This window comes from Lissotriton helveticus, chromosome 1_1 (genome assembly GCF_964261635.1).
Source record: "Lissotriton helveticus chromosome 1_1, aLisHel1.1, whole genome shotgun sequence".
Taxonomy (NCBI): domain Eukaryota; kingdom Metazoa; phylum Chordata; class Amphibia; order Caudata; family Salamandridae; genus Lissotriton; species Lissotriton helveticus.
Window position 1 is genome coordinate 1032911557 of NC_136057.1, and position 25632 is coordinate 1032937188.

Genomic DNA, 25632 nt, shown 5'->3' on the forward strand with positions numbered 1-25632 from the left:
GGTGGATGCACGTAAAAGTACTTCTGTTACAAATATAGCATGCTGCAATGATATAGTACATAATAACATTAAGGTGTGTATGAATTTCGTTTAAAATGATTCTTCGGTACAGCTGATCTACAGTGGGGCACATGTACACACACCTGATAGCTGCCAAGGTGTAAATTGCACCGAAGACTATACAGTTACCGTTAAGTAAAGCGATGTACGTGATTCTAATTTTATGAGAAGGACTCGATTACAGGGGTCTTTGGCGAGCGGGCATAGCTGTTATATTTGGAGTTAAGCAGGAAAATTTGAGATTTGAGTGCGATTTTAAAAGCTTGTATGTTTGAGGCGATGTACAGCTTGGGTCAGGGCATTCGATTGTAAGGGCAGAGTAAGTGGGGGCTGTCAATCGAGGCACAGCATGTGGATGGCTTATGCATTGCTGGTAGATTGTTGGATGCAGAGAGCAGTATGCACATCTGTGTGACTATCTGGTGACATACTGAGGACGGGAGGGTGTGCTGAAGAGTGAGATGTCCAGACTAAGGAATTTGTAAAGAACTTGGTATTCAGCTGCTAGACACCCAAACTGAATGCAGTATTGATACTTGAGGGGCTTATGGGGAAGACTAAATAGGTTCAGTGTTGCAACATTTTTTTGTTAAATTACCAAGCCAACCCAGAGAATGTAGCTATATTCCAGCTTCCTTGTAACTAGGATATTGAGACATTTGGCTGTAGGAAAAGGGAGGCAAGAGCAAATTATTTGGATATTTAGTAGAATTCTGCCACACTTCCGGGAGTGTAGGTAGAATATTCAATTCACATCTTGTCAGCCATTAATCCCAATTTTCGGGCCATGTGGGATGGAAAGAACATTGAAGAGATTTGGATGTCATGGCCAGTAGGAAATGGGAGTAGCTGCAAAAAGTAATCATGCTACTGAGGAAAGTGGTGTGAAGAATAGAGTGGTCCCAGGACAGATCCTTGTAGATGCAATATGTAAGGATGTAGGTAGAGTTTTATTAACAAATATGATACTAGGGAGTAGGTAGTTATTTAGTAGATGTATAAAGTCAGCAATCTGTACCGCACACAATATTGAGAGAAAAGAGGGTAGTAATACATAGTGTTGGAAGCTGATGTGAGGGCAAGGATAATGAGCATGGAAGAGAGGTGATTATGGTGGGCTGAGGTAATGAAATTGGCAACATGACTTTTTACAGTCTGACTGGAGTTAAGTGGACTATGTGAAATCACATGTGTAATACTCTGTCCACCTAGAGTTCTTGTAGTCTCTATGTTATCGCCATTTAAGGGCAGGCGTTTGACTTTTGGTGTTTATTTGCTTCAAGGCGCAAATAGTTTTTTTTAGCAATATTTTGTTTGTTTCTAATGGAGGGGTGATGCTAATTCCTCTCCTTGTTCATCTGAGGTAGTTTATTTACATTCATGTTTTTGAAATTTATTTTTCTCTGTTGTGATGCAGCTCCAAGAACCCTTTCAAACTATTGCCTTCAAACACACTTTTCTACTGAACAAACAAGTACACTGTGCAAAAAACTAAAACTAAATTCCTTACTCCGTTCCACTCCTCTCAGTCTGTTTCTTTAGAGGTTTCCTTTCCCTTTTCAAAAGTTTATCTAAAACCCTTTTTAATTCCCCATAACATCTCTTTTGCAACTGTGCGGTTTTCTCTCCATTGGAAGGCCGTTTTCAACAATTGCTGTTGTTGGTATCCGTTTTGTTTGCCAATGCTTGATGGCACCCTGCTTTCTAGCTACGTGTGATTATGCAGAGGATAATTGCATGCATGAGCAAAATGCAATATTTGTGCCCCATATTGGAAGGCAGTGGTTGTTGAGCACTCTAAGCTATAGCGTGAGTGAGTTGAAAGTCATTCAACACATTCAACAGCGTGGTAACTTAAGGAATCGATGCAGTACTTCTTCTGAGCTTGTGTTTTCCATGTAGCCACTGGCCTTCCAGGGTCTCTTCTGGGACTGCAGGTCCCTTTTAGTTGGAGCTTGGGCTGATACGGAGATGCAGTTGAAGACAGAAAACAAAACAATCAGCACTGTTTGTTTAAAGTCTAACCTAATTGCACTGCGTCCTCTGGTTTTTTAGTTTGCAGATCAGATGAGCAGCAGGTTTACTTTTCAATGTCCTCAACATACCATTCACCAGCATTACTAGATTCAGCACCAGCACTCTGGACGCAGAGGGTACTTGAGAGGCAGGGATGCATCCTGTTCAGCAGAGCTCCTCACTTATTCAACAATATGTCACTGTTGTAGATTGAACTCAAGGTCTTTACAAGTGTCTGGAACCACTCTAGCAGGTGAATTTCCTTAGTATACAGCCATAGCCTGATAGCTCCCTTAGGGCTCCATCCTCCCTCCAACTGCCTTTGAGTGTGAGGATTCATCCAGCACACAGACACCAACTTCAATGCATTATCAGATTCTGACTGTTCCACGTCCAGCAGTCTAAGCATGCACACTGTACAGATATCATGTCTCAATATTATCCTCTTTCCTTGCACACAGGATAACCCAGGTTTGTCAATGGATAACATCTTCCCATTTCTTACCACACTGAGCATATGTGAGACAGATGCAAGAATCATTCAGGACTGACAAGACATTCTCTGTACTCTTCTCTGTCTTGCACAAGCAGCACACACGCCAAGGGCAGCACGCTACAATTTTCCCACATCAGCTCACGGTCAGACTAGCTTGCAAGCCAATATGACCACGTGACACATGGAAACAAGCATTTACAATGCAATGGTTTTGCCTTTGTTAAAGTTAGAGCTATTGGCATTGCTCTTGACACTCTGAAGCTCCACTCTGAAGCTCCACTCTGAAGCTCCACTCTGAAGCTCCACTCTGAAGCTCCACTCTGAAGCTCCACTCTGAAGCTCCACTCTGAAGCTCCACTCTGAAGCTCCACTCTGAAGCTCCACTCTGCACTCTGAAGCTCCACTCTGCACTCTGAAGCTCCACTCTGCACTCTGAATCTGCACTCTGAAGCTCCACTCTGCACTCTGAAGCTCCACTCTGAAGCTCCACTCTGCACTCTGAAGCTCCACTCTGAAGCTCCACTCTGCACTCTGAAGCTCCACTCTGAAGCTCCACTCTGCACTCTGAAGCTCCACTCTGAAGCTTCACTCTGCACTCTGAAGCTGCACTCTGAAGCTGCACTCTGAAGCTCCACTCTGAAGCTCCACTCTGAAGCTCCACTCTGAAGCTCCACTCTGAAGCTCCACTCTGAAGCTCCACTCTGAAGCTCCACTCTGCACTCTGAATCTGCACTCTGAAGCTCCACTCTGCACTCTGAAGCTCCACTCTGAAGCTCCACTCTGCACTCTGAAGCTCCACTCTGAAGCTCCACTCTGCACTCTGAAGCTCCACTCTGAAGCTCAACTCTGCACTCTGAAGCTCCACTCTGAAGCTCCACTCTGAAGCTCCACTCTGCAGCTCCACTCTGCAGCTCCACTCTGCAGCTCCACTCTGCAGCTCCACTCTGCAGCTCCACTCTGAATCTGCAGCTCCACTCTGAATCTGCAGCTCCACTCTGAATCTGCAGCTCCACTCTGCACTCTGAAGCTCCACTCTGAAGCTCCACTCTGAAGCTCCACTCTGAAGCTCCACTCTGAAGCTCCACTCTGAAGCTCCACTCTGAAGCTCCACTCTGAAGCTCCACTCTGAAGCTCCACTCTGCACTCTGAAGCTCCACTCTGCACTCTGAAGCTCCACTCTGCACTCTGAAGCTCCACTCTGCACTCTGAAGCTCCACTCTGCACTCTGAAGCTCCACTCTGAAGCTCCACTCTGCACTCTGAAGCTCCACTCTGAAGCTCCACTCTGCACTCTGAAGCTCCACTCTGCACTCTGAAGCTCCACTCTGCACTCTGAAGCTCCACTTTGCACTCTGAAGCTCCACTCTGCACTCTGAAGCTCCACTCTGAAGCTCCACTCTGCACTCTGAAGCTCCACTCTGAAGCTCCACTCTCCACTCTGCACTCTGAAGCTCCACTCTGAAGCTCCACTCTGCACTCTGAAGCTGCACTCTGAAGCTCCACTCTGAAGCTCCACTCTGAAGCTCCACTCTGAAGCTCCACTCTGAAGCTCCACTCTGAAGCTCCACTCTGCACTCTGAATCTGCACTCTGAAGCTCCACTCTGCACTCTGAAGCTCCACTCTGAAGCTCCACTCTGCACTCTGAAGCTCCACTCTGCACTCTGAAGCTCCACTCTGAAGCTCCACTCTGCACTCTGAAGCTCCACTCTGAAGCTCCACTCTGAAGCTCCACTCTGCAGCTCCACTCTGCAGCTCCACTCTGCAGCTCCACTCTGCAGCTCCACTCTGAATCTGCAGCTCCACTCTGAATCTGCAGCTCCACTCTGCACTCTGAAGCTCCACTCTGCACTCTGAAGCTCCACTCTGCACTCTGAAGCTCCACTCTGAAGCTCCACTCTGAAGCTCCACTCTGAAGCTCCACTCTGAAGCTCCACTCTGCACTCTGAAGCTCCACTCTGCACTCTGAAGCTCCACTCTGCACTCTGAAGCTCCACTCTGCACTCTGAAGCTCCACTCTGCACTCTGAAGCTCCACTCTGAAGCTCCACTCTGCACTCTGAAGCTCCACTCTGAAGCTCCACTCTGCACTCTGAAGCTCCACTCTGAAGCTCCACTCTGCACTCTGAAGCTCCACTCTGAAGCTCCACTCTGCACTCTGAAGCTCCACTCTGAAGCTCCACTCTGCACTCTGAAGCTCCACTCTGAAGCTCCACTCTGCACTCTGAAGCTGCACTCTGAAGCTGCACTCTGAAGCTCCACTCTGAAGCTCCACTCTGAAGCTCCACTCTGAAGCTCCACTCTGAAGCTCCACTCTGAAGCTCCACTCTGAAGCTCCACTCTGAAGCTCCACTCTGAAGCTCCACTCTGCACTCTGAATCTGCACTCTGAAGCTCCACTCTGCACTCTGAAGCTCCACTCTGAAGCTCCACTCTGCACTCTGAAGCTCCACTCTGAAGCTCCACTCTGCACTCTGAAGCTCCACTCTGAAGCTCAACTCTGCACTCTGAAGCTCCACTCTGAAGCTCCACTCTGAAGCTCCACTCTGCAGCTCCACTCTGCAGCTCCACTCTGCAGCTCCACTCTGCAGCTCCACTCTGAATCTGCAGCTCCACTCTGAATCTGCAGCTCCACTCTGAATCTGCAGCTCCACTCTGCACTCTGAAGCTCCACTCTGAAGCTCCACTCTGAAGCTCCACTCTGAAGCTCCACTCTGAAGCTCCACTCTGAAGCTCCACTCTGAAGCTCCACTCTGAAGCTCCACTCTGAAGCTCCACTCTGAAGCTCCACTCTGAAGCTCCACTCTGCACTCTGAAGCTCCACTCTGCACTCTGAAGCTCCACTCTGCACTCTGAAGCTCCACTCTGCACTCTGAAGCTCCACTCTGCACTCTGAAGCTCCACTCTGAAGCTCCACTCTGCACTCTGAAGCTCCACTCTGAAGCTCCACTCTGCACTCTGAAGCTCCACTCTGCACTCTGAAGCTCCACTCTGCACTCTGAAGCTCCACTCTGCACTCTGAAGCTCCACTCTGCACTCTGAAGCTCCACTCTGAAGCTCCACTCTGCACTCTGAAGCTCCACTCTGAAGCTCCACTCTCCACTCTGCACTCTGAAGCTCCACTCTGAAGCTCCACTCTGCACTCTGAAGCTGCACTCTGAAGCTCCACTCTGAAGCTCCACTCTGAAGCTCCACTCTGAAGCTCCACTCTGAAGCTCCACTCTGAAGCTCCACTCTGCACTCTGAATCTGCACTCTGAAGCTCCACTCTGCACTCTGAAGCTCCACTCTGAAGCTCCACTCTGCACTCTGAAGCTCCACTCTGCACTCTGAAGCTCCACTCTGAAGCTCCACTCTGCACTCTGAAGCTCCACTCTGAAGCTCCACTCTGAAGCTCCACTCTGCAGCTCCACTCTGCAGCTCCACTCTGCAGCTCCACTCTGCAGCTCCACTCTGAATCTGCAGCTCCACTCTGAATCTGCAGCTCCACTCTGAATCTGCAGCTCCACTCTGCACTCTGAAGCTCCACTCTGCACTCTGAAGCTCCACTCTGAAGCTCCACTCTGAAGCTCCACTCTGAAGCTCCACTCTGAAGCTCCACTCTGCACTCTGAAGCTCCACTCTGCACTCTGAAGCTCCACTCTGCACTCTGAAGCTCCACTCTGCACTCTGAAGCTCCACTCTGCACTCTGAAGCTCCACTCTGAAGCTCCACTCTGCACTCTGAAGCTCCACTCTGAAGCTCCACTCTGCACTCTGAAGCTCCACTCTGAAGCTCCACTCTGCACTCTGAAGCTCCACTCTGAAGCTCCACTCTGCACTCTGAAGCTCCACTCTGAAGCTCCACTCTGCACTCTGAAGCTCCACTCTGAAGCTCCACTCTGCACTCTGAAGCTCCACTCTGAAGCTCCACTCTGAAGCTCCACTCTGAAGCTCCACTCTGCAGCTCCACTCTGCAGCTCCACTCTGCAGCTCCACTCTGCAGCTCCACTCTGCAGCTCCACTCTGCAGCTCCACTCTGAATCTGCAGCTCCACTCTGAATCTGCAGCTCCACTCTGAATCTGCAGCTCCACTCTGCACTCTGAAGCTCCACTCTGAAGCTCCACTCTGAAGCTCCACTCTGAAGCTCCACTCTGAAGCTCCACTCTGAAGCTCCACTCTGAAGCTCCACTCTGAAGCTCCACTCTGCACTCTGAAGCTCCACTCTGAAGCTCCACTCTGAAGCTCCACTCTGCACTCTGAAGCTCCACTCTGAAGCTCCACTCTGCACTCTGAAGCTCCACTCTGAAGCTCCACTCTGCACTCTGAAGCTCCACTCTGCACTCTGAAGCTCCACTCTGCACTCTGAAGCTCCACTCTGAAGCTCCACTCTGCACTCTGAAGCTCCACTCTGAAGCTCCACTCTGCACTCTGAAGCTCCACTCTGAAGCTCCACTCTGCACTCTGAAGCTCCACCCTGAAGCTCCACTCTGAAGCTCCACTCTGAAGCTCCACTCTGAAGCTCCACTCTGAAGCTCCACTCTGAAGCTCCACTCTGAAGCTCCACTCTGAAGCGCCACTCTGCAGCTCCACTCTGCAGCTCCACTCTGCAGCTCCACTCTGCAGCTCCACTCTGCAGCTCCACTCTGAATCTGCAGCTCCACTCTGAAGCTCCACTCTGAAGCTCCACTCTGAAGCTCCACTCTGAAGCGCCACTCTGAAGCTCCACTCTGAAGCTCCACTCTGAAGCTCCACTCTGAAGCGCCACTCTGAAGCGCCACTCTGAAGCGCCACTCTGAAGCGCCACTCTGCAGCTCCACTCTGCAGCTCCACTCTGAATCTGCAGCTCCACTCTGAAGCTCCACTCTGAAGCTCCACTCTGAATCTGAAGCTCCACTCTGAAGCTCCACTCTGAAGCTCCACTCTGAAGCTCCACTCTGAAGCTCCACTCTGAAGCTCCACTCTGCACTCTGAAGCTCCACTCTGAAGCTCCACTCTGCACTCTGAAGCTCCACTCTGAAGCTCCACTCTGCACTCTGAAGCTCCACTCTGAAGCTCCACTCTGAAGCTCCACTCTGCAGCTCCACTCTGCAGCTCCACTCTGCAGCTCCACTCTGAATCTGCAGCTCCACTCTGAATCTGCAGCTCCACTCTGCACTCTGAAGCTCCACTCTGCACTCTGAAGCTCCACTCTGAAGCTCCACTCTGAAGCTCCACTCTGAAGCTCCACTCTGAAGCTCCACTCTGAAGCTCCACTCTGAAGCTCCACTCTGAAGCTCCACTCTGAAGCTCCACTCTGCACTCTGAAGCTCCACTCTGCACTCTGAAGCTCCACTCTGCACTCTGAAGCTCCACTCTGCACTCTGAAGCTCCACTCTGCACTCTGAAGCTCCACTCTGAAGCTCCACTCTGCACTCTGAAGCTCCACTCTGAAGCTCCACTCTGCACTCTGAAGCTCCACTCTGAAGCTCCACTCTGCACTCTGAAGCTCCACTCTGAAGCTCCACTCTGCACTCTGAAGCTCCACTCTGAAGCTCCACTCTGCACTCTGAAGCTCCACTCTGAAGCTCCACTCTGAAGCTCCACTCTGAAGCTCCACTCTGCAGCTCCACTCTGCAGCTCCACTCTGCAGCTCCACTCTGCAGCTCCACTCTGCAGCTCCACTCTGAATCTGCAGCTCCACTCTGAATCTGCAGCTCCACTCTGAATCTGCAGCTCCACTCTGCACTCTGAAGCTCCACTCTGAAGCTCCACTCTGAAGCTCCACTCTGAAGCTCCACTCTGAAGCTCCACTCTGAAGCTCCACTCTGAAGCTCCACTCTGAAGCTCCACTCTGAAGCTCCACTCTGCACTCTGAAGCTCCACTCTGAAGCTCCACTCTGAAGCTCCACTCTGCACTCTGAAGCTCCACTCTGAAGCTCCACTCTGCACTCTGAAGCTCCACTCTGCACTCTGAAGCTCCACTCTGCACTCTGAAGCTCCACTCTGCACTCTGAAGCTCCACTCTGAAGCTCCACTCTGCACTCTGAAGCTCCACTCTGAAGCTCCACTCTGCACTCTGAAGCTCCACTCTGAAGCTCCACTCTGCACTCTGTAGCTCCACTCTGAAGCTCCACTCTGAAGCTCCACTCTGAAGCTCCACTCTGAAGCTCCACTCTGAAGCTCCACTCTGAAGCTCCACTCTGAAGCTCCACTCTGAAGCTCCACTCTAAGCTCCACTCTGAAGCTCCACTCTGAAGCGCCACTCTGCAGCTCCACTCTGCAGCTCCACTCTGCAGCTCCACTCTGCAGCTCCACTCTGCAGCTCCACTCTGAATCTGCAGCTCCACTCTGAAGCTCCACTCTGAAGCTCCACTCTGAAGCTCCACTCTGAAGCTCCACTCTGAAGCTCCACTCTGAAGCGCCACTCTGAAGCGCCACTCTGAAGCGCCACTCTGAAGCGCCACTCTGAAGCGCCACTCTGAAGCGCCACTCTGAAGCGCCACTCTGAAGCGCCACTCTGAAGCGCCACTCTGCAGCTCCACTCTGCAGCTCCACTCTGCAGCTCCACTCTGAAGCTCCACTCTGAAGCTCCACTCTGAAGCTCCACTCTGCACTCTGAAGCTCCACTCTGCACTCTGAAGCTCCACTCTGCACTCTGAAGCTCCACTCTGCACTCTGAAGCTCCACTCTGCACTCTGAAGCTCCACTCTGAAGCTCCACTCTGCACTCTGAAGCTCCACTCTGAAGCTCCACTCTGCACTCTGAAGCTCCACTCTGAAGCTCCACTCTGCACTCTGAAGCTCCACTCTGAAGCTCCACTCTGAAGCTCCACTCTGAAGCTCCACTCTGAAGCTCCACTCTGAAGCGCCACTCTGAAGCGCCACTCTGAAGCGCCACTCTGAAGCGCCACTCTGAAGCGCCACTCTGAAGCTCCACTCTGCACTCTGAAGCTCCACTCTGCACTCTGAAGCTCCACTCTGAAGCTCCACTCTGCACTCTGAAGCTCCACTCTGAAGCTCCACTCTGCACTCTGAAGCTCCACTCTGCACTCTGAAGCTCCACTCTGAAGCTCCACTCTGCACTCTGAAGCTCCACTCTGCACTCTGAAGCTCCACTCTGCACTCTGAAGCTCCACTCTGCACTCTGAAGCTCCACTCTGCACTCTGAAGCTCCACTCTGCACTGTGCTCCTGAAAGGACAGTTCTGGGACACCATGACGCACCACTACCCTTCGGTGTCAGTGTGTGACCAAGAAACGCAGGGATCCGTGATACACATGTGGGGGTGCATGTGTGCGTGCATACATGTGTATGTAACAGAAAGCGGTGTCGATCGTGTCGTGACAGAGTTGGTTCATGACAATCGTCTCGCGGTGGCTGTTCTAGTCTGACGGTGACCTTGGACGTGGTTTGTTTCTCTCGTCCGCTCATGCAATCCTGGGCCGGACAAGAGAACATTCAGACCTGTCACCGGTGGCTCTTGGGCGGCCGGGGACCCGTCTCTAGAGCTCAGGATGGGGGGCTGGGGACGGGAGGGGTGGGGGCCTGAGCGCTCTGCGCTCTCCGTCAGCCGCGGCCCACTCAGTACACGGGGCTCTGGCAATCTCCGTCACAGACTGCCTAGGACTGCCTAGGAGTGTACGGGGCTCTGGCAATCTCCGCCACAGAGTTCCCAGGAGTACACGGTGCTCCGGCGATCTATGCCACTGTGCATTAGAGCTGGTGTGTCTAGTAGTACATGGGGCTCTGGCGATCTCCGTCACGGACTGCCTATACGTGCACGGTACTCTGGCAATCTCCGCCACAGAATTAGGGAGGGGGAGCAAGGGAGGTGCCGGCAATGCCGGAACAGAATCGGGGGCGTTCCCGGCGTCGCGTGACGTTGGCAAAAGCCAAAGAATGTCGGGAACGCCCCCGTGTCTGGTCCGGCATTGACGGACAGGCCCCTCGTCCAATGGCAAGGCTCCATTTACGGAGCCAGCCAATGAATGAGGAGGGCCGACCCAAAGCACACTACAATTCTCATCAGGTTTTCGCCTGCGCGAAAAAGATGCGCAGAGCGCATCTTTTTTGCGAGGCAAAACCTAAAAAGCACCTGATTCTGTACGTAGCTCCAGGAGGTCTGGATACTACATAACCCTCTCCTGTACATAATGATGACAGCACACAGTATGTTCAAAATGAAGTTCTAAAAATATTTCAACGCCAGTAACCCCAGTGCTTCCCAATACCGGACCACTTCCGGTGCCACAGTCAGGAGGTACCTACCTACCAAACCCTGTGCTTTACACCCTCTAAAACCGTGAACACTGACCTCAGCAAGCTGAAACTCACACACCAAGACAATCACTATTGCACTCTTCCTCCATTCCAGGGACCTGTCAGATCCTCCCATTTGTACAAAATGATAACTGGTTCCAGAGCATATATAAATAAAAAGAACACCCCATTTGTACACAATGACCCCTAGCTCCAAAGCAGGCACTGACAGAACTTGTGACGCCAAACCACATCACCAGTAGGTAATACACTTCCACAAGCTTCCTCTTGCGACAGGTTACTCCTCTTCCCCCACCTTGGTAACACCAAAAATTAAGATACTGCAATTCTCTATAATTTCACACCAAAAACGAGCTGCTCCATTTTGCATACATTGGCAACACCAATATCTCAGTGTGACAAGGTATACACACCTTCCTCACAATTGCACACAAATGCACCTAATTCCAAAACAGCATCCAGATGGGCTCACTTTCCCAGATTGCTGACTCACACATATTTGAACACCTGCAATCTCCCAATAGCTAAAATGCATCACGTCAAACATTTTCTTTGCACAGTCTTTTTATTGAATTTTAATAAAGCAGGAAACAATCATTGCCGCAGCATAAACAAGTCCACAGAGTCTCTTAAATATCATATTATTGCCAGCACTTTGAAATCACGGGTTCCACACCTCATAGTACACCGTAAATAGTATGGCCCCACCAAAAGTCTCACGTTTTGTGGTACTTTCATGGGCAGCCCCATGCTTTAGTTACCTTTTCCTTCGGTTGCGGTGCAAATTTTGATGCCTGGGGAATATTCAAAAGATGAGAAATCTGCAGCTAGATAGTCGAAGGTAAGTAACTTTTACATCTCTCCTTAGTCAGCACCTCTTTCCATATTTGTGCCAGCATCACGGCAGTATTAAAATCCCAACATAATTATGGATTTCTGGTTGTATAGATGCCTAGATATTTGATATTTGAAGTGACCCCCGGATTCCCTCAGTTTCACATGAGCCAGATCTTCTGGCTGCCTCCCTGCGATTGGAACATTATGTGATTTTGTACAGTTAATTGTAAAGCCTGATTCATCCCCATAAGTTGTAATGTTTCTAGCAACCTAGATGTTGAGCACTCTAGTACTGTAGGTACACATTAAGGTTGTCCTCCTAGAGCGAGAGCCAGTCCTCGGGGCCCGAGTGCCACCTAATCTCTGACAACCGAGCATCCCGTTTAACCCAGTCTTCCAGTGGCTCAACTACAAGCTCAAAGAGGAGCATGGAGAGATAACATCCCTGCCTTGTGACCCTCGCTGGGTAACATCCCCGCCTTGTGACCCTTGCTGGGGACAACACTCCATTGACGCGAACCAGCGCCCACGGATCATAATATAATGTTGGACGTACTTCAGGAAGTGGGGCCCAAAGGGAATATCCTCAAAGATCTGAAACATTAGGGAAAATGAACTGAACTGAAAGACTTTTCAAAATGAATCAAAAGCACAGCCACCGCCACTTTCAACTCTGCCACCCTGGCCATGACCACCTGCAGTCAGAGTATAGTGTTGGGTCCCATGATTAATTAGAAAGTTGTTTTGGTTGAGGTAAATTCGGGATCTTATTAACCATTTCAATTTAGAGGCCAGGATTTTTAGCAGTGATTTTGGCCTGATTTGCTCAATGAGATTGTGTGTTAGGATTTTTCCCGTTTGGCATTGACTAAAATCATGGTGCCCCGGAGTTTGTGTGGTAGTTGTCCTAATGCCTCCATCTCTTCATATAGCACTAAGAGGCGTAGGAACATTATGGGGAAATATTTCTTCACACATTTTTGCTGTACACCTTAATACCTTGTGTTTTCCTGCCATTCATGTAGGTGATTGATGCCTGAATTTCCTCTAGTGTCAGCTGCACGTCCAACTCTCTTTTCTGCAGCCTATCCAACACCTTTAATATTGGGTCTGATGCTATTTGGTTGTACTTTTTGGCAGTCAGAGGGGTCTGTGCCGCATAAAAAATTATCATAGCAAGCGGCAAACGTCTCTTCCATTGAGGAGGCCCCCGTGAACCGCTCTCCATCTTGTTGGTGCACCTGTGGCGATTATGCGGAGCTCCAGGTCTTGTGTTGCTAGTCAATATAACAATTTGCCTGCTTTATCTCCCCATTTATAAATCTGATTCTAAGTTGATGTCAAAATAGGAGGTTACCTTTTCTTGAAGCATACTCCCCAGCCAGCCTCGAAGTGCAACTCTATTGGGGAGTAGTCAGATAGACGATACTGAAGTACCCTCACCTCTGTAACTCCCATCATATCAGTTGCTGCATAAAAAGTAGTCTAGATGAGAAAATGAGGAGTGGGAGAGGGTCAAAAAATGTATATTACCTCTTGGCGGGGTGCCATGTCCTCCAAACATTACAACACCCCAGAGTGTTGGCCTGTGTTTCACTGGATGTCGCACTGGGCATTGCCTTCCACTGAATGTACTGAGGACCAGGTTAATCACCGTGTTAAATTTACCACCCACTACCCATACTCCAGCTGAGTCTTACGTCACTTGTGTATCTAGGGAAATTAAGGAGGATCCCTCCAGTGCCGTGGGTAAGCAGACCAGGCAGTTGACCAGTAAATGTAACAAAGTTACCAAGTGGGTCTATGTGTACCCCAGATGGAATCCGTGGGAAGGATCACCAAAGAAGGATATCTGTTCCCCTTGTCCCTCTTGTGTACCCAGCATGCTAACTTAAGTTACAATCGTGTCTTCCCAAGAAGTTAAATTGTTTTCTAGTATGTGAAATCTTTTGGGGAACAAGAGAAGTTTTTTTAACATAATTAAATGCCGCCCTCTTAAACTTGTTATTGAGCCCATTGATGTTCCAAGAGAGGATGCAGTGGTGTCTATGCTCGTTTGGGCCATAAAATGAGTATGTATGGTGTAGCGTGCAATGTGCCACTGGCAAGGGTAAACAAAACCGTAACTCTGGATTCCCAGAGGGAGGGGTGTAATGAGTGACCCCCCCAAAACTAGTCACCCCCTCATGCACGACTGGTACTGAGGCATCTATCTGTCTCTCAGTAAAATAACTACTTCAACTAATTACCCACTGTTTCAGAGAAACGTAGATAGTTCTCGTAAAAGTAGGGGACTGTGTCAGTCAAGAAGCAGTCGGGCCAAGGAAGGTTGAGAGGTGTTTACCACAATGTTTACTTTGCATATATATTTGCAGTATTCCAGACTATTTTCTTTTTACCCAACTGTTCTAAACTTAAACAATTGAAGTGTCTCTAAAATGGACTATACACTATAACCTTTGATCTGTAATTAATTTCCCTGCTGTTTACATCATGTCAAGAGAACATTACAAACATTCCTTAAGAAAAAAACCTGTTTTGAAAATGCATTCTTAAGATGCTGTGGGAACACCTACTATCCTTCAATCTAAATGACCTGGGCTCTTAGTCCTAACTTACTGTCTCCTGACTTTTCACATGGAGATAGTTCTATCTCATTCCCAGTACCTTGGAGTCAAAAGGGCAAAGTGTATACTACTGCCTCTTTTAGTCAGATAATTGAATCCAGAGAAGACTCTCCAGCATTGAACTCTGGGTGTAAGAAGCATCACTGATGCACCTGCTGCTTTGAACCCACCATTTGTTGTGGGCAAAGACCACTCGCGCCTTGCAGACCACACACACCTTGTGAGACGTATTTCTGATTGCTCCCTGTACTCCAGTGGCCTTAAACTTGGCTCACACTCCCTTGGCGTTCCTATTACAACAGCGACATACTCTATGTTGTCTCGCTTTTTTCATCAGAAGCACCAAGAGTTTAACTGCCAGAAACTGAAACACTGAGATGAGGCCTAAAATAAAATCCATACACAATAGGGTTTAAAAAAAAAAATATATATATATATTTTTCAGTTTACACAACATAAACAAGAACAACCAATAGGGATCATAACAGTGTAGGTATACAGATCGACGACCTCATTATCGGCACTTAGGACTGTAGGTAGCATCAAGGGAGAAACGGACTCATGGGGAAGAAACACAATAACAGATAAGTAAAACATTGTGGGGAAGTAGCCAAGCCCGGCACATCTGTAGGTGGTGAATATCCCTAGTGGACACCCCCTCCCTCACCATCAGACCCCGACCCAACTGGTGTACTCAACCCACCGCCCTCACTATCAGACTCGTCCTGGGAGGAAAGCTCCCCTTCTGCTAGCCCTGACGCACACATGATTCGCCAGGCGAGTAAGTCGTCCTGCAGTTTCTCGTCTCTCCGAACGAGTTTCATGTGAGTTTCCTCAGCCAGGGACCGCTCCCGGTCATCCCTAAGCCAAATGGACACCTCCGGAGCCCTCTGCCCCATCCAAGTAATCGCCACTCTGCGTCTGGCGAGCACCAACATTAATTGTATGAGTTTATATGAGAGCTTCCTGTTTTTGGGTCTGGAGACTAAAGCAAGCAGACAATGCAGGGGTTCCATCGCTATCCGAAGGCCTGTGGCTGTGACTATGCGTTCCACCACCCCCACCCAGAAACGCCTGACCGAAGGACAGTCCCAGGCTAAGTGTAGGAAGCCCGCTCTCTCTGCGCTACATCTAAGGCATCCGTCTCCTCTAGCCCCAGAGATACGCCTCAGGGAAACTGAGGTTAGGTAGGTGCGGTGTAAAAAATGAAAGTGTATCAATTTAAACCGTGGGGGTGGAATCCTGTTTCATGGCCTTATACGGCAGAGAGATCAGTTTGCGCCCCTTGCCGCAGGAAAGAAGGATGTTCAAGGTGTGAGTCAGTGGTGGTGCGTCCGGGTACTGGGGCCAGGTAACCTTCACCACATCCTGGAGTCCCCGATAGTGCAAGTATTTCCTCTCCCCAGGCCGAAGGCCTCCTCCGCCTGCTCATAAGTTAGGAAGGACTCGTTGGGGTAAAGGTCAGCCAGAACCTTGCAACCACCCTCCCGCCAGGAGTGAAAAGACATGTATTTCTCCATGTCAATGAAGGGGGCCAGTATCCAGACTGGGAGCTCCCTATGGAAGGGTGCCCTCCGTAAGACCCTCTCCACAAACCGCTGCCAAGTGCTGGCCGCGTGACGCACAACATAAGGAAGAGTTGCATCCGCCCACCTGCCCTGCATCATGGCGACCCGTAGCAGCTGGACGTCCGCCCTACCTGCAAGGAGGCGCGTCTCCCAGTTGTCCGCGTCCGTAAACCAACGGGCTGTATGCTGCAACTGTGCCGCATAGTAATATAAGTTGACGCGTGGCGCTTCCAGACCCCCCTCCTCATAACTGCGGACAACAGTGTGGAGTGCTACCCTACTACGCCGACCCGCCCAGAGCAAAGACGTGAGCAACATATTGAGAGTGCGGAAAACTCATGGGGGGAGAGGACACAGTGAGTTCTGGAGGACATATAACGTCCGAGGAAGCATCCTCATTTTGGCGACGACTAGCCGTCCCATCAGAGAGAGTGGCAAAGAATTCCAAAAGGACACCGACTGCTGTAAGGACGTGAGTATGCGATCCACATTCCGGGCCAGCAGCTGCGAATCTATCGGGCCACCTGTATTCCTAGATAGCGGAACCCCTTTCGTTCCCATCGCAGCCCGAGGTCTGGTAAGTCTCCTAAGGGCACAGAGTCAAGGCCAGCGAGCGGAAAAATCAAAGACTTACTGCGGTTAAGTCGCAACCCCGATGCCTTGCCAAACCGATCTAAGTGGTGCAGTAGTATTGGCAGTGCCTCCCTGGGAGCAGTCAAATAGAACAATGGATCGTCCGCATATAAAGAGATGACGTAGCATGTGTCCCCCACCATGATACCCCATTGTTCCATATCCGTCCGTACTCGGACAGCAAAGGGCTCTATGGCCAGGGCAAACAGGAGCGGCGAGAGGGGACACCCCTGGCGTGTACCCCGTCCCAATCGCCATTCCTCAGACCCTGCGCCCTCAAGTTTCACCCTGGCACGAGGGGCCATATACAGAATGCAAATCCAATGACAAAAGTTGGGACCCAGCCCCAATGCGCGGAGGACCTCTAGTAAGTACCCCAGTCGACTGAGTCGAACGCCTTAGCAAGGTCGATAGACACAAACACCATCTGCTCCTCCCGACCACGCACCTCATGAATAATGTGGTTCAACCGCCGCAGGTTCATGGCTGTATTGCGCCCCGGAATAAAACCGCACTGGTCTTCGTGGACAAAGTGAGACATATATGGTACCAAGCGCGAGGCCAGCAACTTAGATAAGATCTTTACGTCCGTGTTGATCATCGTGATCGGACGATACGACAAAGGTTCATGAGCGTCCGTCCCCCGCCCTCTCCCCGGTTTCAGGATCATACATATTTCCCCCCAGTGTCATACTCGGTGGGAGAGTCCCGCTCTCAAACGCCTCATGGAATACCAGCAATAGGAGTCTGGAAAGTGTACCCTTGAATGTCTGGTAAAATTCAGGAGGGAATCCGTCGCTTCCCGGGGACTTAGCCCGTGGTAGGCGCTGCTCCACCAACGTCAGGGCTTCGTCTAGGTCCTTCTGCGCACAATAGGGTTTTAAAGTGAAATGAGGGTTTCCCCATCATTGTGAGGGCATACTGACATATCCCAAAACTAAGGCTGTGAGTTTTCTTTGCCATTAAAAAGGGTGACTGGCCTCACTCCTTCATGGAGCAGCCGAGCATCTCACCCTATACGCTCTTATGTCCAGATTCTTCAGTTTCTCCTATTGCATTATTTCTTCTACAGTTCTTTGTAACTTCTCATGCACAATATCAATCGCATTAAAGTGCTGTCCTCAGATGACCAGTAGGTTAACATTCTTTGCCTTGTCCTCCCTCGTTATTGGGCTCTTACTGCTCAGGAGCTAGTGTAGACACCACTTCCTGGTATTTTTGTGGGCGGGTGTCCCCGTCTACTTCATTGTGGTCACAAGGCATCATTCCCTCTCCAGACAGCCCTCCTCTTTTGTCAGAAATATCTCCCAACAGATGACAGATTCTTACTCCATCTCTGTTCAGGTCCTGTTTAACAACGCTTCATCAAAATGTTGTAGTTGCATATTGAACATTCTCAAGCATGCACACTCAGCTCATGCATCAGAGACTCCTCATGCCACAACAGCCCAACCTCCTTCCCATCCCTATACAATACTCTCATGGTAGGAAGGGCGAGGCAATTCTTTCCTATCTGGTAGAACAAAATAAATTGGATGTTTGATGTGGCAGAGGCAGACTGTAAGTGTCAGCTCATCTTATAAGCTACTAAGCATTTCTCCAAAGCAGTTGACGCACCAGACTCCTCGTCAGTTTCTGAACTCAGCAGGAACAATGCAGGTTCACAATGAACCTGTGGAACCAATGACCTAAATTTAACAAATGTGAGGGATACTTGACAGATACCTTCTTATGAAGATGTGGGGAACCAGAAGAAGAAATGTTCTAGCTCAACAAAATGCAAGATGCCTACTTCCCATATGCATATATTTACTGCCACAACCATGTGAGAGTGAAAAATAGAATATTCGAACATTTAGTGATAAAAGGCTAATGTGTCCAAATCTGGATCTCATTGTTTCGGATTGAAGCCAGCACTGATCCTTTTAACAGATTGCTTAGCAGTACTGGCAGTCCATCTCCCTTAGCAAGGGATGCATGTTTTTGATATAGATTTATACTTTTCTTTTTAAACTTTACCACCATTGGAGTTGGCAAATGAACACATTTGAATATATTTGGTTTCTTGTTATTCGTGAAACACATTTCAAAATGAGTCATGTCATTTACACAACTCCAAAATTGCATATATCAATTTAATGATACCAGTTCTGTATTGACGAGACTGATTTTGCTATCTCCCCTTAAAAAGTGATAGCTACATTTCTCAACTGGAGCTCCTTAATTCTAGAGGTGTTTAGACATTAAACACCATCCATTCTCCTAGTTGTTCCACCTCCTCTGGCACTGACGAGGCATTGATACATCTCTTACTTTGGAGAACGCCCTATAGTGAGTCCAGGGACATGTTGGAGGGTTTGGAAATGTGTATTAAAGTTTTTGGGGACCGTGAGGTGAGTAGCGGTGGGGCATTGCGAGTAGAGGCAATATCCAGGAGTCAATTGGCGGTCTGTATAATAATTAGTAATGATTTAAACTTTTGGTTATTTGGTTTTGAATTCTGATACAGGGTTAACTCTAGTATCTTGTGCACTGTCTCTCTGGGTATCTCAGGAGTGTCTGCTCATGGTTCTCGGCGTCCATCCTTAAGTATTCTCTTATCTTTCTTCAAGGTCCCCTCTGTTCTTCTGACATGTTGCCTTCACACCTGTCACTGTGCACCTTTCTCCCTTGTCCTGGATTGCAAAGGTGCCTCATTCTCAGCCAGCTCTGTACCCTGCAGCATTATGGCCAGACTCTGTTGTCAACCACAATGACAAGGTAGTGGGTTGCCTCTCATTTTTGCCCCAGGAGAGATTTGTGCATTTTCCGTTGTCTCCTATGGATTGGGCCACTGAAGGTTGTGAACATTGGTCGGCTCCAATTGGTTCTTCCTATAGGCATGTGTGCACCATGATGCTCTACAGCCATACCCTCACATTTTCCAGAAACACTAATGTTTGACATTTCAAAAATGTGAGAGTCCCTTTTGTGCTCTATACCATACTAATCTCCTGGGTGTCTTGCAGAGGAGCAATGGCGTGGTACACCATGCCACCCTAGACTTCACGGTTTCTAGAAGATGTGTAGTCTGCTTTAAAGTGAGCTTTCAGAAAATCTCAGTGTTTAGGGCTCTAATTGAGAAACATCCATTACTGTTCGAGCATGATAACCTGTTCGTTTTGAAAACTCAAAGCCAAGCACAGTAGAAAGCTGGAACCCTATGTTGTGCAAGGTTAACGGCACACTGGACCAAAAGAACTCTAACCCCAAGATACCAGAGGATGCCTTGGAAATCAGCAGTATGGCTGAATTAAATTAAGTGACGGTGCACATCAGTGAGAAGCCTTTCTTAATGGATGCATTGATTACCCATTTATGAGGGCATTACCTATTCCTAGGGTTGTGGCCCTGATCATGAAAATACTAAGGTTCTGATTTAGAAATGGTCAGACAGGTATTCCATCTCAAGCATAACGGATATCCTGATCACCTTTTCACAAGTATAGTATATTGCAGATTGCTACTCATCACATTTGTGGCAGAGTACCCGTCCACTGAACTTTAAGTAAAGCCCTATGTCTTGAGTCATCTCTTAGTAGAAATCACAGTAAAGGACACTAGAAAAGTAGGATCACATACAAAGTGTGTGTCTGTCTGCCTGCCTGCCTGCCTGCCTGCCTGCCTGTTCGTTTGGATCCCCAAAGGCTTACAGAGGTTAAAGTAGACAATACCTTACTCTCTATTTGTGGTAGTGTGGGCTATCACTAATGCTGTATCATAGGGTAGTGTTAAGCATTTATTGTACACACTCAGACAAGAAATGATTTCCCACACGCAAAGACTGAACTCTGACCAATTGTGGTGTATAAAATTATTTCTTTGTTGGTTTTTATTTTTAGGACTAAGCCAGACTTGATGCAGATAGGTAAAATAATACTTTTCTCATATATGAAGTTACAGGTAGGTCAAATGTTCAGAAATAGTTGAAATTACTTTTAGTTACTTTGTGATTACTTTTTAGATTACTTTTCAGATTACTTTTCCTACTTAGTGTGATATGGCTAGATGTCACACTGGGTCCTAAGTTCCCAGTTTCTTAAGTTCTCATACAATTTCCAACTCTACAGAACTTTTTTCACAGAAAAGCAGTCAATGCAATTGCGATTCTCATATTAACATGACTAGAGAATCTGGATTTCATTAAAGACTCGGAGGCTGACATTATGCATTTACCTTTAATGCAGACCCAAGCAGCCGCATACATCACAATATAAACGTTCCAATTAGAACAAAGGCAACAGCTAAAGGCCATGAGGCAACAACAGACTGCCTCTTTTAAATGGACACAGATAAGTTCTTAATAAACTTGAGACGTCAAAATCCTAAAACAGTCTTCATAACTCGATTGGAAGAAGCAGGAAGATGAAGAGATTCATGCAGGAAAATCCAACGAAGGAAAAAGTTGCAATCAGGGACCACAATCAGGGGTTATCTGAAAAGATAAGGAAATTAGTCCAAGAATCAACTGTAAAAAAATTCAAACATGTCATATAGATTCAAATATATAAATACAAAAAAATCATAAAACATCTCATAAAGAGCATAAAGCATTAAAATAAATTATATAAGATAACAATATTAATTGAAATTCCACCAGAGGTGGGAGTGGGGGATAATGTCAGCCTCCGAGTCTTTAATGAAATGCAGATGCTCTAGTCATGTTAATATGAGAATCGCAATTTCATTACAAGACCGGAGGCTACATTATGCATGTTGGTAGCTCCCTAAAATAGCATCGGACATGTGTTGAATAGGTTTAGATGTGAGTAATCTTGCACCATAATGAGTTCATCGTCGATAGATGATTAGACGAATGCCCCTTGACCTTAGGTAAGAGACAACTGCTCTCATGACCTTGGTGAAGCACCAAGGTGCGGAAGAGAGACCAAATGGAAGTGCCTGAAATTGGTACAGGTGACCTTTCCAAAGATACTGGAGAAAGTGTTAATGAATTTCTGCCATAGGAATGGTAAAATAGGAGTCCTTCAGGTCTAGTTTGACTAGCCAATCTCCTTCTATAAGTAAGTCTCTGAGAAGATGAATTCCTTCCATCTTGAAGTGCCTGTATGTAAGGAATCTGTTCAGTTCTCTCATGTTTATGACCGGCCTCCAACCTTTCTCTTTTTTTTTGACCAGGAAGAGGTTGTTTACGAAGCCCAGTAGTTCCATAGGAACCTCCAAAATTGCACTTTTCTGAATCATTGATGAGATTTCTTCCTCTATGATACTTTGTTGGTCTGGAGATAGGGGAATATCCTTTGGGAAGGACTTCTGGGTAGGAGTGTGTTCGAAGTCTATTGTAAAGCCTTTTACTGTGTTTAGTACCCAACGGTCCTGAGTAATCGATTTCCAATTTTTTAGGAAGTATTTTAGCCTGCCGCCCACCTTTAAGGGGAAAGAATGGGGAGGTAGAGAGGGAACACTCACTTGAGGGATTGTTTGATCCGCGTGATCTGAATCCCCTGCTTCGTTGTCCTCTACCCCTTTGGGGGTAGAACTGTGAGTGGTGGTATTGTTGGTAGCCTCTGCCAATCCCACGTCCTCTGAAATTGGCCCTTTGGTTGTATCGGCCGGAAGATTGGCCTCGTCTTCCGGCCCTTCCAAAAAGGTTATTACCAGTGTTAACGACCTTGCGCATGTTTTGTTGCACTCTGTCGAGGGCAGTGAATGTGGAAACGTATTTCTCTAGTGATTTTATTAGTTCTTCTCCAAAGAGAAGCCCTTTCTGGTTCTTAGAGGGTTCTTTATCAGCGAGATTGCTGAGTTTTGGGTTGATCCGAGTAAGGACAACTCTACGCCTTTTGGCATTGATACTCGCATTTGCATTCCCTAAGAATATAATGGCCCTCTGGCTTCAACCCCTTATCATCTCTGTATCGAGATGGGTGCCCTGTGTATGGCTCTCTTCGGCCGAGTCGAGGATCCTTGTGAGAGGACCAAGGACGTCGAGTAGACGATCCTGATAACTTTCAAAAGACTTTTCCATACCCTTTCTAGGGTCACGCCCTAGTTTTAAAAGGAATTTAGTCAAGTCAGGGTCGAGATTAGGGGTGTAACAGGTTTTATCACCAACAGAGGGTCTAGAACATTCTGCCCTCAAAATGTCACGTGTTTCCCTTTCTAAGGGGTATCTAATGCATTTTCTTACAAACTGCGCAACATGTTCTTGTGGACACCACTCTGAGCTCGGAGGGTGTTTCAGGTTCTGAGGTGAAAGCATTTCTTCACCTAAAGGGTTATGAATCACGTCCTTTGAGGAGGTACTTGATTGTGGGAGTTGGGTTTCTGGGGTTAGAACCAAGGTTCCCCCAGGGTCAAGAATGCATTCAAAAAGCACCCTCAGAAGCACTAGGGCGGCCAGGTGCAGAGTGCTGAGGCCCAATGTTATCCAATGGGGGATAGGGGACCACCGGTTGGTGGCGGCTCACGGGCACGCCACTTGGATGTGGGAGCAAAGCTTCTAGGGTTTAGCTGAGGTCAAAGTGGTATCCAAGATAGCACACAAAGTGCACCCACAGCAGCACTTGGGCAGCAGGAGGCAGGGTGCTGATTTGGCATCCAGTGCCATGTTGTTTTCAATGGGAGTTGCTGGTGTTGGGTTTTGGCAACAGGCTCGGTCAAGGAAGTCTTCTGGGAGGAGCCAACAGCAAGGCAGGTAAGTTGGAGAGCTCAGGGATGTAGGTGCACCTCAGATCCTCTTCTCCAGGGTGCAGGGCGGCTGAATGCAGGGGTGCTTTTGAGGTCGGATTGCACCTTACATGGCCACTAGCGGTTGGGGGGGGGGGTTGTCTCCGTACAGAGGCTGAGAGGCTGCAGGTGACATCTGGGAGTATTGCTGTGGTCAACCCATGGTGGACTCACACTCTGGAGCGGTGAGACACTTTGCTGGGTCCGGTGGGCCACTTGGGTCGGTGTTCAGTGCTCCTGCAAATGTACCCTCACCAGTGGTATAGTGCACCCAGCTAGAGTGATGTCTTACCTATACCATAGGCACTGGGTTGCAGGCAAGGCACGTGGGGTGTGTGTGTGTGTGTGTGTGTGTGTGTGTGTGTGTGTGTGTCTTTCTCTCCCCCCCCCCGCATGTGAGTGAGTTAGTTAGTTACAGGACCTCTAAAGGTGGCACAATATATGCTGCAGCCCTTAAAGGCCTTCCCTGGTTACAGTGCCCTTGGTACACACACACACACACATCAAGACAAAGTGCTTTAGAATTCTGGCAAAAGTGTGTGGGGGGGTTCTGCAACAGAAACACACTTTCCTACAGCGTGTGTGTGTGTATAATACAGTTATTAAGGCAAGTGGAGTGTAGGATCTGCTTACTATGGTTACCCCCACTTTTTGCTGGTGTTTCACTGTTTTTCGACTTTAGTCTGGCTGTGGCCCTGATAACCAGGACCCCAGCCATGCTGCGTCCTCTCTAAATTGATTGCATGTACTTTAGGTACACTCCAGATTGGTTACTGGGTTACCCATGCGAGTCCCTAGTATATGGTACCTAAGAGCATAGGTACCCCAGAGGCCTACGAGGGGCTGAAGCATGTATTATGCCACCCCTGGGAAGCCTTCCAAAATGGTGCCACAGGTCTGCTACTGCAGCCTGGGAAAAGTGGTGCATGCACCCCATACTAAGGTATAGGTTACCTATATCTACCTTTAATGACTGACACATATAAACCTATAAGTCACTCCTATGGCAGGCATTATCAATCCTGAAGGCAGAGTGCTTGGTTTTGTGTGAGAGGGTGCCCATGCATGAGTAGGACCCCTCTGCAGCTTTCGGAATCTATTCTCTGATGCTGTTCTGTGATGCAGCCAGACCATATACTCTTAAGTGCATTATAACCTTGCGGTAAATGCTAACTTTGGAATGGCTGCATGGAAACATGTCCTGTTTTGTGTCAAACACTTTGGAATCCTACCCCCCCCCCCCGCCAGTCCTGGCGGCGGGGGTAGAATTCCACCCTTCTAGAGGGAGAAGACATGTACACACTTACCTGACCGGTAATAGTTTAAAAAAGCCCCATCATCACAAAATGGATGCTGCAGTGCTGCAGCCACAGACACAAGTCTGGCCTCCTGCTGCTGGACGCAACTCCGGCAGGGGAGGCCTGGACAATAGGGTTCCTGTCTCAGGGAGGTGTAACCACTTCCCAGACAGTCTTTAGTGTATTAGGGCTGGGTAGGTGCATTCATAGAATGCTTTTCAGACAGTGCTGGGGGCACACTTGGTGTTCCTGTGCATACCCCAGTTCAAACCGGTTGCAGGGGCACTCAGCCCCTGCTCTGGCGTGAAACTGGACAAATGGAAAGGGGTGTAACCACCCCCTCCCTGGGTCCTCCCATAGGTGGCATCCTAGAGTAATTCCAACCCCTAAACTTAGTATAAGTATAGGAACCCAGTCCTTAGGACTTCAGATTACCCTGTACGAAACTCTGCAACATATATCCTGGAACTTCGACTTTCTATTTCGACTAGAAGACGGAAGGATCTCCCTTGGGATCAAGGAGTGACTCCCCTGTTCAAACAGGCACCAAAGAAGCATCTTGCCGGTCTGCATTTCCAAGGCTCCCGCCGGATCCCGACGGATTTGCGACTCAGGATACGGACTTCCAGACTTCTCAGAAGCCGACACGAATTCACAGCAAAGCTGAGACCTGCAGCCCTCACGAGAGACGTGGGACCGGAACTCCTGGACACTGTGCACATTTGCAAGTGCATCGACTTCCCGAGCTTTCCTGAAGTTGTGCATTGGGCTACTTGTAGTCCAAGCCCGAGCACCATTTGCTCCGAAGATTGTGAGCCTACGCTCCGAGTGTTCCATGGGCGCGCTTCTAGCATTTCCCCTCGAGGCTCCTTCGCGATCCCTGGTCCGTCGACTGGTGGGTTCCCTCAAAGGTAACTCTTTTGTTTCTTGGGCTTTCCTGGTTGCTCCAGACATACTCTGACTCTCCTCCAAAGGGTGAGTCCCTCAGACCTTGCTGGTCTCCTCCAAAGCCAATCTCTGCTTTCTGCGTGGGTTGCTGTTGCCAAGGTTTGTTGGGTCCAATCCGGATACCGATGCCTCAGCACTCGACATCCTTAGTGGGACAGCTCGAATCCAGCTCCTGGTTTTCGTCGA

The 25632-nt window shown here is 48.6% G+C and overlaps 1 protein-coding gene across 2 annotated transcripts in view; it reads left to right on the plus strand.

Annotated features, from left to right (window-relative positions):
- The window catches only part of LOC144771921 (uncharacterized), a 229990-nt gene that overhangs the window by 126889 nt on the left and 77469 nt on the right, over positions 1–25632 (plus strand). The window lies entirely within an intron of this gene.